The sequence below is a fragment of the Erinaceus europaeus genome, chromosome 5, assembly GCF_950295315.1.
Source record: "Erinaceus europaeus chromosome 5, mEriEur2.1, whole genome shotgun sequence".
Lineage (NCBI taxonomy): Eukaryota > Metazoa > Chordata > Mammalia > Eulipotyphla > Erinaceidae > Erinaceus > Erinaceus europaeus.
In genome coordinates, this window is record NC_080166.1 from 73,431,739 (window position 1) to 73,443,898 (window position 12,160).

At 40.1% G+C, this 12,160-nt stretch overlaps 1 protein-coding gene and 1 pseudogene across 1 annotated transcript in view; both read left to right on the top strand.

Moving 5' to 3' along the window:
• Nucleotides 1–12,160, top strand: part of DIAPH3 (diaphanous related formin 3) — a 551,468-nt gene that overhangs the window by 373,092 nt on the left and 166,216 nt on the right. The gene's annotated exons all lie outside the window — the stretch shown is intronic.
• Nucleotides 4,276–4,762, top strand: LOC103115474 (small ribosomal subunit protein eS6-like; annotated as a pseudogene).

Here is a 12,160-nt window from a genome sequence, read left to right on the forward strand (position 1 = left end):
GGCAACTGAGAGAAAGTAAGATATTAAGCAGGACTAAATGTTCAATAAATGAAAACCTAAGAGTATGGACAAAGCAAATAAGAATAGAAACTCTGGGGCAAAAAAATATATAGGACCTCATATATATATTTTCCCTGTTGTTGCCCTTGTTTTTTTAATATTTATTTATTCCCTTTTGTTGCCCTTGTTTTATTGTTGTATTTAATACTGATGTTGTCGTTGTTGTATAGGACAGAGAGAAATGGAGAGAGGAGGGGAAGACAGAGAGGGAGAGAGAAAGATAGACACCTGCAGATCTGCTTCACCGCCTGTGAAGCAACTCCCCTGCAGGTGGGGAGCCGGGGGCTTGAACTGGGATCCTTATGCTGGTCCTTGTGCTTCACTCGCACCGCCTGCACTTAACCCACTGTGCTACCGCCCAACTCTCTCTTTTTTTTTCTTTATTTTTATTGTTGTTATTGATGTTGTCATTGGTGAATAGGACAGAGAGAAATAGAGAGAGGAGGGGGAGACAGAGAGGGGGAGAGAAAGATAGACACCTGCAGACCTGCTTCACCGCCTATGAAGTGACTCCCTGCAGGTGAGAAGCCAGGGCTCTAAGCAGGATCCTTACTCTGGTCCTTGGCGCTTTGCGCCACTTGCGCTTAACCCACTGCGCTACCGCCTGACTCCCTAGACCTCTTCTTTAGGTATATTCCATGACTTCAGTAATCTTTGCCTGAGCTTGATAGCTAAGGGGAAGGTGGATTAGAAATAATATATAGGAGGATGGTGTGAGAGTTGAGAATAGAACTTGAAACCAGATTAGGGCAGAGAGTAACTCCCAAACTTGAAAAATAGATATAAATATAACTATCATAGTCACATCGAGCTGACCTAAGAGCCTGTAAAACCTTGAGCCCTGTCTGAGCTCACATTCCATGATCACCATTTTCTTCTTCTCCTTCTCCTCTTTTAATATTTATTCATTTTTGTTGCCCTTGTTGTAGTCATCATCGTTGTTGTTGTTGGGTAGAACAGAGAGAAATGGAGAGAGGAGGGGAAGACAGAGAGGGGGAGAGAAAGACAGACACCTACAGACCTGCTTCACCGCCTGTGAATCGACTCCCCTGCAGATGGGGAGCCGGGGGCTCGAACCGGGATCCTTCCGCTGGTCAGCGCTTTGTGCCACCTGCACTTAACCCGCAGTGCTACAGTCTGACTACCACCACTTTCTTCTAACTATTAACTGTAGTACTATTTCACCTTTTTCATATAAAAAGATCATTTATGAGAATTAGAAGGACATTTTGGTTGGAGGATATATCCTAATGACTATGGACAAAATGATTATGGGGGGGAGGAAGAGCCCACATTATGTCAAGCTGTTCTCAGAACTGCATCTCTCATATTGTGGAGGAAAGAGTGCATGTGTGGTTTTCACATCTTTCACCTCCTTATGAGAAAATATTTATTTTATATTTGGTACTATCAGCAATGTTTGACATGAGAATCTAAGGATTTTTAGGTATATATATTTTTCTTTAATTAGAACTGAGAAGTGTAGTCCTATGGGCATTTTAATACTCTTAACATCTTCCATCTTGAAGTCTGTTGATTTTGAAAATAAAATCACAAGTTAAGAATCTTGCATGTTGGGGGTCATGCAGTGGCACACTATGTTAAGTGCACATAGTATGAAGTGAAGTGCAAGGATCCAGGTTTGAGCCCAAGCCACCCCCACCTGAAGGGGTGTCGCTTCACAAGTGGTGAAGCAAGTCTGCAGGTGTCTTTCTCCCCCCTCCTCTCTCAATTTCTCTGTCTTATCCAACAACAGTGACAGTAATAACAGCAATAATGACAACAATAAGGGCAACAAAAACTAGGGCAACAAAAGGGGAAAAATATTATTAGGATCAGTGGATTCGTAAGCAATAACCCTCAAGGCAAAGTAATCATCATCATCATCTTGCATGCTCCTCTAGGAACTAATCAGAAGCTTCTTTGAACTATCTTGTTTCATTAATAAGATAATATTTATTTTTAAAAATATAAAAAAGATTATGACATGACACATTTACTGTAGTTAGTTATAAAGTGTTATAAAGTGCCTATAAATCATCCCATGATCTTATATATGCACTGTACCATTGAGCTACCTTCCTCAGCCAATTTTTTTTCTACATTTTAAGAGGGTATTGGCCAGAGAGATATCTTACAGTACAGGACACCTGCTTTCCATGCGTATAGCACAACATTGAGCCCAAGTAGCTTGTGAGAGGTACTGTTATAATTTTCTTTGAATCTCTCTCTATCTCTCTATCTCTCTATCTCTGTTTCTCTCTGAATTAAAAAGCGACCCAGAGCAGTTAAATTGTGCATAGAGAGGCTCTGGCTCTGCAAAATGAGAAAAAGGAGAGAGAGAAAGCACCTTACACCATCTCTGGAGTTCCATCTGTTTTAATTTTGACATTTATTTGTGGTACTAGGAGCTAAACCCTGAGTCTCAGGCACGGAAAACATTCACTTTAACCACTGAGTTACCTTCTGGGTCTCTATACTTTTTTTTTAATGATAATTCAATTGATATCATGACATGGCTATGAAAAGTTTGCTTCTTCTTCTTCTAGCATTTGCCCTTCTTCCGTAGCCAGTCAACAGCGTCAGGTTGAGCCTGATGTAAAGTTTCGAGACCTCCTTTGAATCTGGAGAGGTGGCAGTCGTTGACTATGTGGGTCATAGTCTGTCTGTAGCCGCAGGGGCAGATTGGGTCATCTCTGGCTCCCCAGCGATGGAACATAGCGGCGCACCGGCCATGGCCTGTTGGATAGCGATTGAGGAGGGCCCAATCATAACGTGCTAGGTCAAAGCCGGGTTGACGCTTGCAGGGGTCTGTGATGAGGTGTTTGTTCTTTACCTCAGCTGACTGCCAACTCTGTTTCCAAGAGTCTGGAACAGAGAAGTTCAGTGTAGTCGTAGGAGACCAGATTGGATGACGAGACGTCAAGCGTTGAACAGGGTGGGCGAAGATATCCGCGTATATTGGCAGGTCCGGTCGAGCGTAGACGTGGGAAATGAACTTAGATGATGCCGCATCCCGACGAATATCTGGCGGGGCGATGTTGCTAAGAACTGGCAGCCATGGAACCGGGGTGGAACAGATGGTTCCAGAAATTATCCTCATGGAGGAGTATAATTTGGAATTTACCAAGTGGACATGGGGGCTATGGAACCATCCTGGGGCACAGTATTCTGCAGTGGAATAGCATAATGCCAGAGATGATGATCGTAGTGTGGAAGCGCTCGCGTCCCATGAGGAGCTGGCCAGTCTTGCAATGATGTTATTCCTCGCACCCACCTTTGCTGCAGTTTTTATGAGATGTTTGTGAAATGACAGGGTGCGATCGAGAGTAACGCCAAGATAGACTGGCTGGGCTTCATGCCGGATTCTCGTATCGTCAAGCTGCACATTAAGCTCACGCGAGGCCGAGGCATGGTGTAGATGGAAAACAGATGATACCGTTTTTGCAGTGCTAGGGATTAGTCGCCATTTTTTACAGTAATCAGATATCAGAGACATGTCTTTCGTGAGTGTTTCCTCAAGGATGTCAAACTTGGATGCCTGAGTAGCACAGCAGATGTCATCGGCATAGATGAACTTCCTTGCAGAAGTTTCTGGGAGGTCATTGATATAAATATTAAATAGCGTAGGAGCCAGAACAGAGCCCTGGGAGAGACCAGTCGAAACAAGTCTCCATCTGCTAGACTTGTCACCCAGATGCACCCGGAATCTTCTGTTTTGGAGAAGAAACGATGTAGTGTTGGCCACCCATGGAGGCAGGCATCTTGAGATCTTGACTAGGAGACCACGGTGCCAGACCGTGTTATAGGCTGCTGTGAGATCAACAAAGACAGCACCCGTCTTTAAATTCTTCTGGAATCCATTTTCAATGTAAGTTGAGAGGGCCAGGACTTGTTCGCAGGTAGATCTTCCTGGGCGGAAACCAGCTTGGGCGGGTGATAGGAATTTCTCTGTAAGAGGAGAAATACGTGACAGAAGCAGCCTCTCAAGGAGTTTGTAACACACGGAGAGGAGAGAAATTGGTCTATAGCTGGCGGCCAGTGTTGGGTCTTTCTTTGGTTTCAAAGCTGCTATTATCTTGGCAGGACGCCAAATTTTGGGCATAGATTTGGATTCCAAGTTTGCTTCTTTATCTATTAAAATCAAATAGCATAGTGCATGTATAAGATCATGGGATTATTTACTGACACTTTTAACATAAATAACTACAGTAAATGTGTCATGTCATAATCTTGGGTTGCATTGTGGATGCCAATTTGAACGTTCTCAACTTGGTCATTGTTTAAAAAGGGGAAAAGGATATTCCTGGACTCACTGATACTACTGTGCCTCGTCGCCTGGGGCCCAAAAGAACTAGCAGAATCCACAAACTTTCCAGCCTTTCTAAAGAAGATGATGTCTGCCAGTATGTTGTGAGAAAGCTGTTAAACGAAGAAGGTAAAAATCCTAGGACCAAAGTGCCCAAGATCCAGCGTCTTTTTAATTCATGTGTTCTGCAACACAAACCTCATGACATTGCTTTGAAGAAACAATGCACTAAGAAAAACAAGGAAGAGACTGCAGAATATGCTAAACTTTTGGCCAAGGGAATGAGGGAGACCAAAGAAAAACGTCAGGAACAGATTGCAAAGCAACAGAGGCTGTCTTCCTTTGAGAGCTTCTATCTCTAAGTCTGAGTCTAGCAAAAAATTAGATTTGTAAAAGAGTAACAAAACCTGACACCAAAAAGGAAGGAAGGAAGGAAGGAAGGAAGGAAGGAAGGAAGGAAGGAAGGAGGGAGATGGGGCAGATAGCACAATGATAGAAAGACTTTATGGTCTCAGGTTCAATCCCCAGTCCCATCATAAGCTAGTGTTCTGGAGTGTGTGCCCCCCACCAAGTTAATTGTATTTTTAAAAGACCTTTCAAAGTGATCTGACATGTATGTGTGTGTATACACATATATCTTTTTTAATTTTTAAAACTAACCTTGAAAAAAAGTGAGTGTGCTCCTTGCATGACACACAGCTGCTGTGGAGGCTTGTGAAAACTTTTTGTGCCTAGACTGATTTCCTGGCTACGCTAGGTCTCTCTCTCTGAAACTACCACTTTCTTAGTTCTGCAGATTCAGGACAGGAGGCTTCCATTCTGGATCCCACTACTTACATGACACCATGGGCAATTCCACTCTGTTTTGTCCCTTTCTACTGGAATAAGGGACAGTGTTCAGGGCTATACTTCATGCAGTCACCTCCCTTCCCAGTCTTTCTGCTAGCAGGTGGGATATCCATATTATTTAAGACCATTAATATGTCCCTGTGTTACAAATTTTCTGTTGTTTTTGGCATCTGAGCAAAAGTGCAACAAGGATTACCTCTGTTGGTTCTTTGAACTGCTGACAGTATTGAATTTAATGATATCAAGTAAACACAGATTGAGATGATCCAGCATTCCTTTGCCTGGGAATGTCCTGCATTGAATAAATTAAACACAATGGCAGAAAAAGCAAAACTTGGAAAGTAACAAATAGCACTTCAGGCTTGGAGCGATCTTTGTATTGCTGTGGAAAGAAATGAATGTAGACTGAAAATCAGCAGGCAGTGTATTATTCTGTTCCATCCTGTAGGTAGGTAAATTCCAGGGGCATTAAGCAGAGCCTTGATGAGGTCTTCTCTCAGTGATTGCTCTGGTGGCAGAAATCAGGTGGGTTAGAAGATATGGAAAGAATGAAACTAGTTAGGAAGTTGTAGCAAATTTTGCAGAAAATTAATGCCACAGACATGAACCTACTGTGTAGTGAAAAAGGAAATACAAGAAGAGAGTTGTAAGGGAGTTTTGACATGGTATCAATATAAACTGGAAGGAAACAGGGTGTAATGGAGGCAGAAGCTGTGCTGATGGGGTGAATGACAACTATGCTATGTCTAGGGTGTAGTTTAGAGTTCACATCTCCAACTTAAAGTCCTCTAATCTGGGAAGAACAAAATTTCCTGGAAGGGCCTGCTATAACATGTGAACACAAAGACACATAGGTATTATATTAGCTTGATTTAAGATTATATGGCTTGCGTTAAGAAGAAAAATATCTTTGTTAGCAAAGATAGTTTAGACTTTTTTTTTTCCAACTAGACTTAGGAAGAATACTCAAGAAACAAATCACAATATTTCATAAAAATAAGCTGGGTATGGCCCTCCTCAGGAGAGTTAGAGGCTTAAAATGCGGGTACAATAAAAAGATATATATTCATACTCCCTCTGAAGGAAAAATGTGCTGGGGAGACAGCATAATGGTTATGTAAGACTGAAATGACTGAAACTCCAAGCTCCCAGGTTTAGTCTCTAGCACCTCCAGAAGACAGAGCTCATCAGTGCTCTGGTGTTTCTCTCTGTGTTTTTCTCATTAAAATAAAATAAAATTAATACATAAAATATTGGGAGCCAGGCAGTGGTGCACCTGGTTCAGCACACATACTACCATGCACAAAGACTCAAGTTTGAGCCACCCCCCCACCCCGTTCCCACCTGCAGAAGAAGCTTCATGATTGGTGAAACAGATCTGCAGGTGCCTACCTGTCTCTCTCTGTCTTGCCCTCCCCCCTCAATTTCTCTCTGCCCTATCAGATAAAAATGGAAAGAAGCCAGTCAGTCCCATTTGTTTTACTTGTTCTGAAAAACAGCCCAGATATTCAGATATAAGACTTTGAAATTTTCCTATTGACATTGACTTTCTGGTCTAATTTCTGGTCCATGTGGTTTCATTTATATATACTTTGTGCTCTGTTTTTATTAAGCATTAACTACCTATCATCTAACATTCTAAAAGTATGCCAAGACTCTTGTGATTTGTTCTTGTGGTTATTAAATTTCTACACGTGGTGCAAAGCGCAAGGACCGGCATAAGGATCCCGGTTCGAGCCCCCGGCTCCCCACCTGCAGGGGAGTCGCTTCACAGGCAGTGAAGCAGGTCTGTAGGTGTCTGTCTTTCTCTCCCCCTCTCTGTCTTCCCCTCCTCTCTCCATTTCTCTCTGTCCTATCCAACAACAACAATAATAACTACAATAATAAATAAATAAATAAATTTCTAAACACACCTCCCCCATCCCACCAACCCTGCTACTCTCGCCAGCCAGAAAAAGAGACACCTACAGCATTGCTTCCCTTTTATTAAAGTCCCCCACTCCACAGATGGGGCCACAGATGGGAAGCAGGGTCTTGAACCCAGATCTTTGTGCATGTTAATGTATGTCCTTAACCAGGTGTACCACTGACCCAAGCCCCACTCGTATACTTAGCTCTATGGAAGAGATAACAACTTAGGGAAAAAAGTTTCTTCTAGTCCCACAAACTTTGGTACGTACATTTGTATAAAGGAATATGTATGTATGTATTTGAACTTTTCATAAGAAATGCTCTTGTAACTTACTAGCTTACTAGATGTGCTTTCTTAATTTTCTGAGGGGAAGATGTGTTTAGTATGTATGTAGAACAGAAGTGAAAATGACATATATTACAGAATCAGTTGACCTTTTTACAGATTGACAACTTCTAATTCTCTCTGAAAAATACTCTGTCAGCACTTGAGTCTTATTAAGAACAGAGCTCATTAACATGCATAAATTAGCAGCCTGATCTAGTTATAATACATCTTTAATGTGTGACTTGTACAGCGTTGTGTACTCCTTAGTCTTGTAATAAAAGGTAGAGTAGCCTCCAGTGATCAACAAGGCTTTGAGATCCATTTAACCTGGATAAACCCATATCCATAACAACTGTCAGTAAGAATGACTAGTGTTTGACTAATTAGCCAGCCTTTTATAGCCCATAAGCTTTTCAAAGATGGCCCCAGGCTCCCCACCTGCAGGGGAGTCTCTTCACAGGTGGTGAAGCAGGTCTGCAGGTATCTATCTTTCTCTCCCCCTCTCTGTCTCCCCTTCTCTCTCAATTTCTGTCCTATCCAACAACATCAGTGACAAAAATAACAATAAGGACAATAAGGGCAACAAAATGAGAAAAAAAAAATGGCCTCCAGGAGCAGTGGATTCATAGTGCAGGCACTGAGCCCCAGCAATAACCCTGGAGGGAAAAAAAAAAAAAAGAAGAAGAATCCAGGTTCAAGCCCCCGTTCCCCATCTGCAAGGGGAAAGCTTCGCTCATGGTGAAGCAGTGCTACAGGTGTCTCTCTCTCCCTCTCTCTCTAGTTCTCTATCAATTTCTCTCTGTCTATTCAAATAAATAAATAAACCATTAAAAAAGAAAATACACAAAATTTTTCTTTAACCACAGCTGTTATTGAAGAAATAAATTAGCTCTTCTAATTGTAACTTCTTTTATTGACGCACAAACGTTCATGTGTAAACACTAACATGGACAAATTTAGTCACATTTCTATGTAATCATAGCTTAGAGTGTCAGCATTAAAAAAATGTTCTTAAGTGTTTGCACTTTTATGTTTGGTTACAGGTTTTCAGTTGCAAAACTACATCAAACTACACACTTGGACACTTACATTACATAATCTGTGTTCCCTGGAGCAGAATAGACTATTTTGAATTTGATAGAAACTAAAGGACACCATTGTCTTGGCAGTAAAGTGTAGTGCTAACAGTCATTTGAGATAATTCTGTAATGTCAATTTTTCATTCAAATTTTTGTCTCACTCTGAATAAAAATGACTAATTGTAAACAGAATAACTTGAGCTCCATGAAGTTTGACTTGTTTTGTTTTCTTAAAGAGTCTTGGATCTTCTTCTTGTAGTTTCATAATCTAAAGTGCTCAAGCTTTTTCCTTTGCCATGGGCTCTATTGAATTTATCCAGGCAAGGTTAAAGGCACTGTTTAGAACACACCCCTTTGTATTTGGTAGACACTGATCTATGACTACTCTAGTTGGACATAAGAGTAGAGCTTATGCTGATGACTTTAGAAAATAAAGGACTACTCCATAGCTTTGTATATTAAGAACTCCCCAATTTTGTTATTTTATAAAGTCATCAGCATAAGCTCTACTCTTATGTCCAACTAGAGTAGTCATAGATCAGTGTCTACCAAATACAAAGGGGTTTCTGGGAACTATGTTACAAAGAAAGAGATAAAGAAGCTGAGAAATGGTATGAATATTGGGCAGAGGTATAAGAGCTTAGAAAACAATGGGAGGAGTCCCTATGGAAATAGTAGGTAGCCCAGAAATTGTGATTTCAATAATCCCAGTGAAGACATTTTTCAAAGGAGAAAGGATAGTCAGCATTATCAAATGTTGCTAAAGATTATATAATAGATTGACAGTTGTATTTAAAGGAGACAGTAAAGGGTGATACATGAACATGGAAAATGAGACTGAGAAGCTCAGAGGTGGAAACAGGATTTGAGTTTATTTAAATGTGGATTGGGAGTTATGGCAGAGGCTGAGAGAGAATGATCCTCAACTGACTGAATTCTTGAATGTGAGGTCCATAGTGCTGAGGAATAAGGTTTCAATATAATTGGAGGAAATTGACTTGGAAAGCAACAGGCTCTGCTGTTGTGATGGGTGAAAAAGATAAGGAATTAGACTTGGGTACAGAGAATATTTGTAGAGTTGATGATAGGGAAGAATAGTGTCATCAGTGCTTTCTATTTTGTATCTGAAATTGAGGAATTCCTACGCTCAAGAAGGCAGTGCTTAGTTGGAAGATTTGCTAGAATCATGAAAGCACTGACATTGTGCTTCGTAGGGAGTGAAGAGAGCCTCCTGTTAAAACATGGAAATATTGAGTAAGCTGAAATTAATCTTTTGCCAACACCTGTTATCTGGAGATGAGAAATTGTATCCACCTGTCAGCAGTTGTGTAGTAAACCATTATCCCCTCAATACAATGATGAAAGAAGAAAAAAAAATTCAGTGGAAGTTGGCCATTGTGTGTGTATTATGTACTGACCTTGATCCTGCAGTATTATTTTATACCAAGATTATTTAGCAACTATTGTTTAATGCCAAAAACTTAGACTTTGGGGTTCACTTATGTTTTACCTGCAGTCAGAGAACGGACACCAACTTCATGAAGGAAGTAAGATGTTTGTTGTTGAGTTTGGTCTGTGTGATAAACCACAGAGTGTAACTGAGGTAGGTAAAGAAATGACAAAGATATTGCTAGCTCATTTGAGATTTTCATGCACAGATGTCAGAATTTATGAGAAAGAGGAAAATGGTCAAAGAGTGGCTTGTGTGAATTTAAACTATTAGACTTAAACAGTTGTAGGTGGCGGGTTATGGACTTGAGAGTGGGAGCAGGAAGTAGAAAAAGAGAATTGGTCCTTGGAGGTGAGTGAGGTCAGAGAATTTAGAGGACTTGTCAGATTCATTGTTTTTGTGGTGGTGAATTCACACCAGATTTTGATTGGAAGATAGAGTCAAATGAGGGTTAGGGTTAGGGGGAAAAAAAGTCAAATGATATAGGCTGTTATGTAGAAATGGGGAGACTGTTGCATGATGAGATGACTTCTCCAGAAAGAGGTAGTGATATAACTGAATATTTTGTGTGTTTTAAATGAGAGTATTGTTTGTATCAAGACAAGGGCAAAGGTGAAAGTGTGGTGTCACAGTAAAGACAGGGTGAAAGACAGACACTGCACTGCATGCTGGATTAATTCTGCTATTTCCAAGACACTTCTTGTCCTCAGAGAAGGGAGAAAACTTCTCTGTGACAAAAGACTTCAACTATAGTATCACTTTTCATTACTGCAGGATTCTAGTGAACCAGTTCTAGGCTTCTAGTGAATTTGGATGAGCCTATTCTGTGCTCATTGAGTTCACAATGATAAAAACCGCTTGTGCCATGAAACATTTCCTAAAACACCTTTAATTAAATTATCAAAATCAAAAATCTTAGTGCTTCATAGTTATCCTGCAACACCTGTATTGAGAAAATTCTGTAATGAAAATGTTGGTGGAATTGGAAAGATATGGGTCATACCTCTGCTACCCACCTGAGATTTTTGGGCACATTGCTTCCTTTAACTCCAGTTTCCCTGCCTTTAGAATGAATTCAATACAAATATGTTTTATAGGGTTGGAGTAAGAATTAAGAGTAGAAAATCTAGGTGAAATGTTTCACACAGACCCTAGCAAACAGGCTTTCAAATTGATGGTTCTCATGTATCTTAAAATAATTAGATTTTTCTTCTTTTTTTCTTGATTTCCTCTCTCTCTCTCTCTCTCTCTCCATATATATATATTTGGAAATCTGATACCATTTTTTCATTGGGGACTTCTGTATTCATTTTGTCAGCTTTTTGTAGTCTAGGGAAAAATCTTCCATTGTTCTCTTGAGAGAGTTTAGCACATTTTTGCCTCCAGTTTCTTTGCAGTTGTTAACGAGTTCATCTAAAGTTCAGTTGTCTCCCATTTTCATTTCTTCTCTGTTATTTTTCTCCTGAAGCATATGTCAATTCCTTTTCCTCCCCAATTTCTACTCATTCAGATTTATCTTATTATCTTGACTGACTTTTTTGTTTTGAAAATATGTTGCTATTCCTCTAAGATTTTTTTTAAATTTCTTTAGTCTAATACAAGTGCCATAAGTTCTGCATGTGATTGGGCAGCAGATGAAGAAGGATTATCACATTTGAGCAAAATAATTTTGCATTTCTCTTTTGAAATAGAAAATATATTAGTTACCTATACTGTGAATCAGACTTCCATATTTAAAAAATAACCAAGAACTTGAACCTTGTAAAAAGAAATACTTGTCTGCACAGTGAACTGGTAGTTAAATAGTAGTATTCCTGATGCTCATCATGCTATTAAACAAATTCCCACTGTTTAATATTCTATATATAAGGTCCTGTGTTTTAAAATACAAATAAAACAGCTTAAAAAACATAGCAAATAAAGATTTCAAAGACTAACCCGAGAAATCATCATTGGGCAGCTATACCTGTATCTCTAACCTACTGCCTCTGCATTAAACAATTTCATAGCACTCCGCTTTCTTTTTTTGGAACATTAATCATATCAGTAGTCACGAATTATGTGCTGGAATCGCCCTTCCACTGTCAGTCCTAGGAGAACAAAGACGGGGGTTGGTTTCTGTGCTTGGCACATATGCCTCAGTTCATATCTGTAGGATTAAATTGAACTGCAGA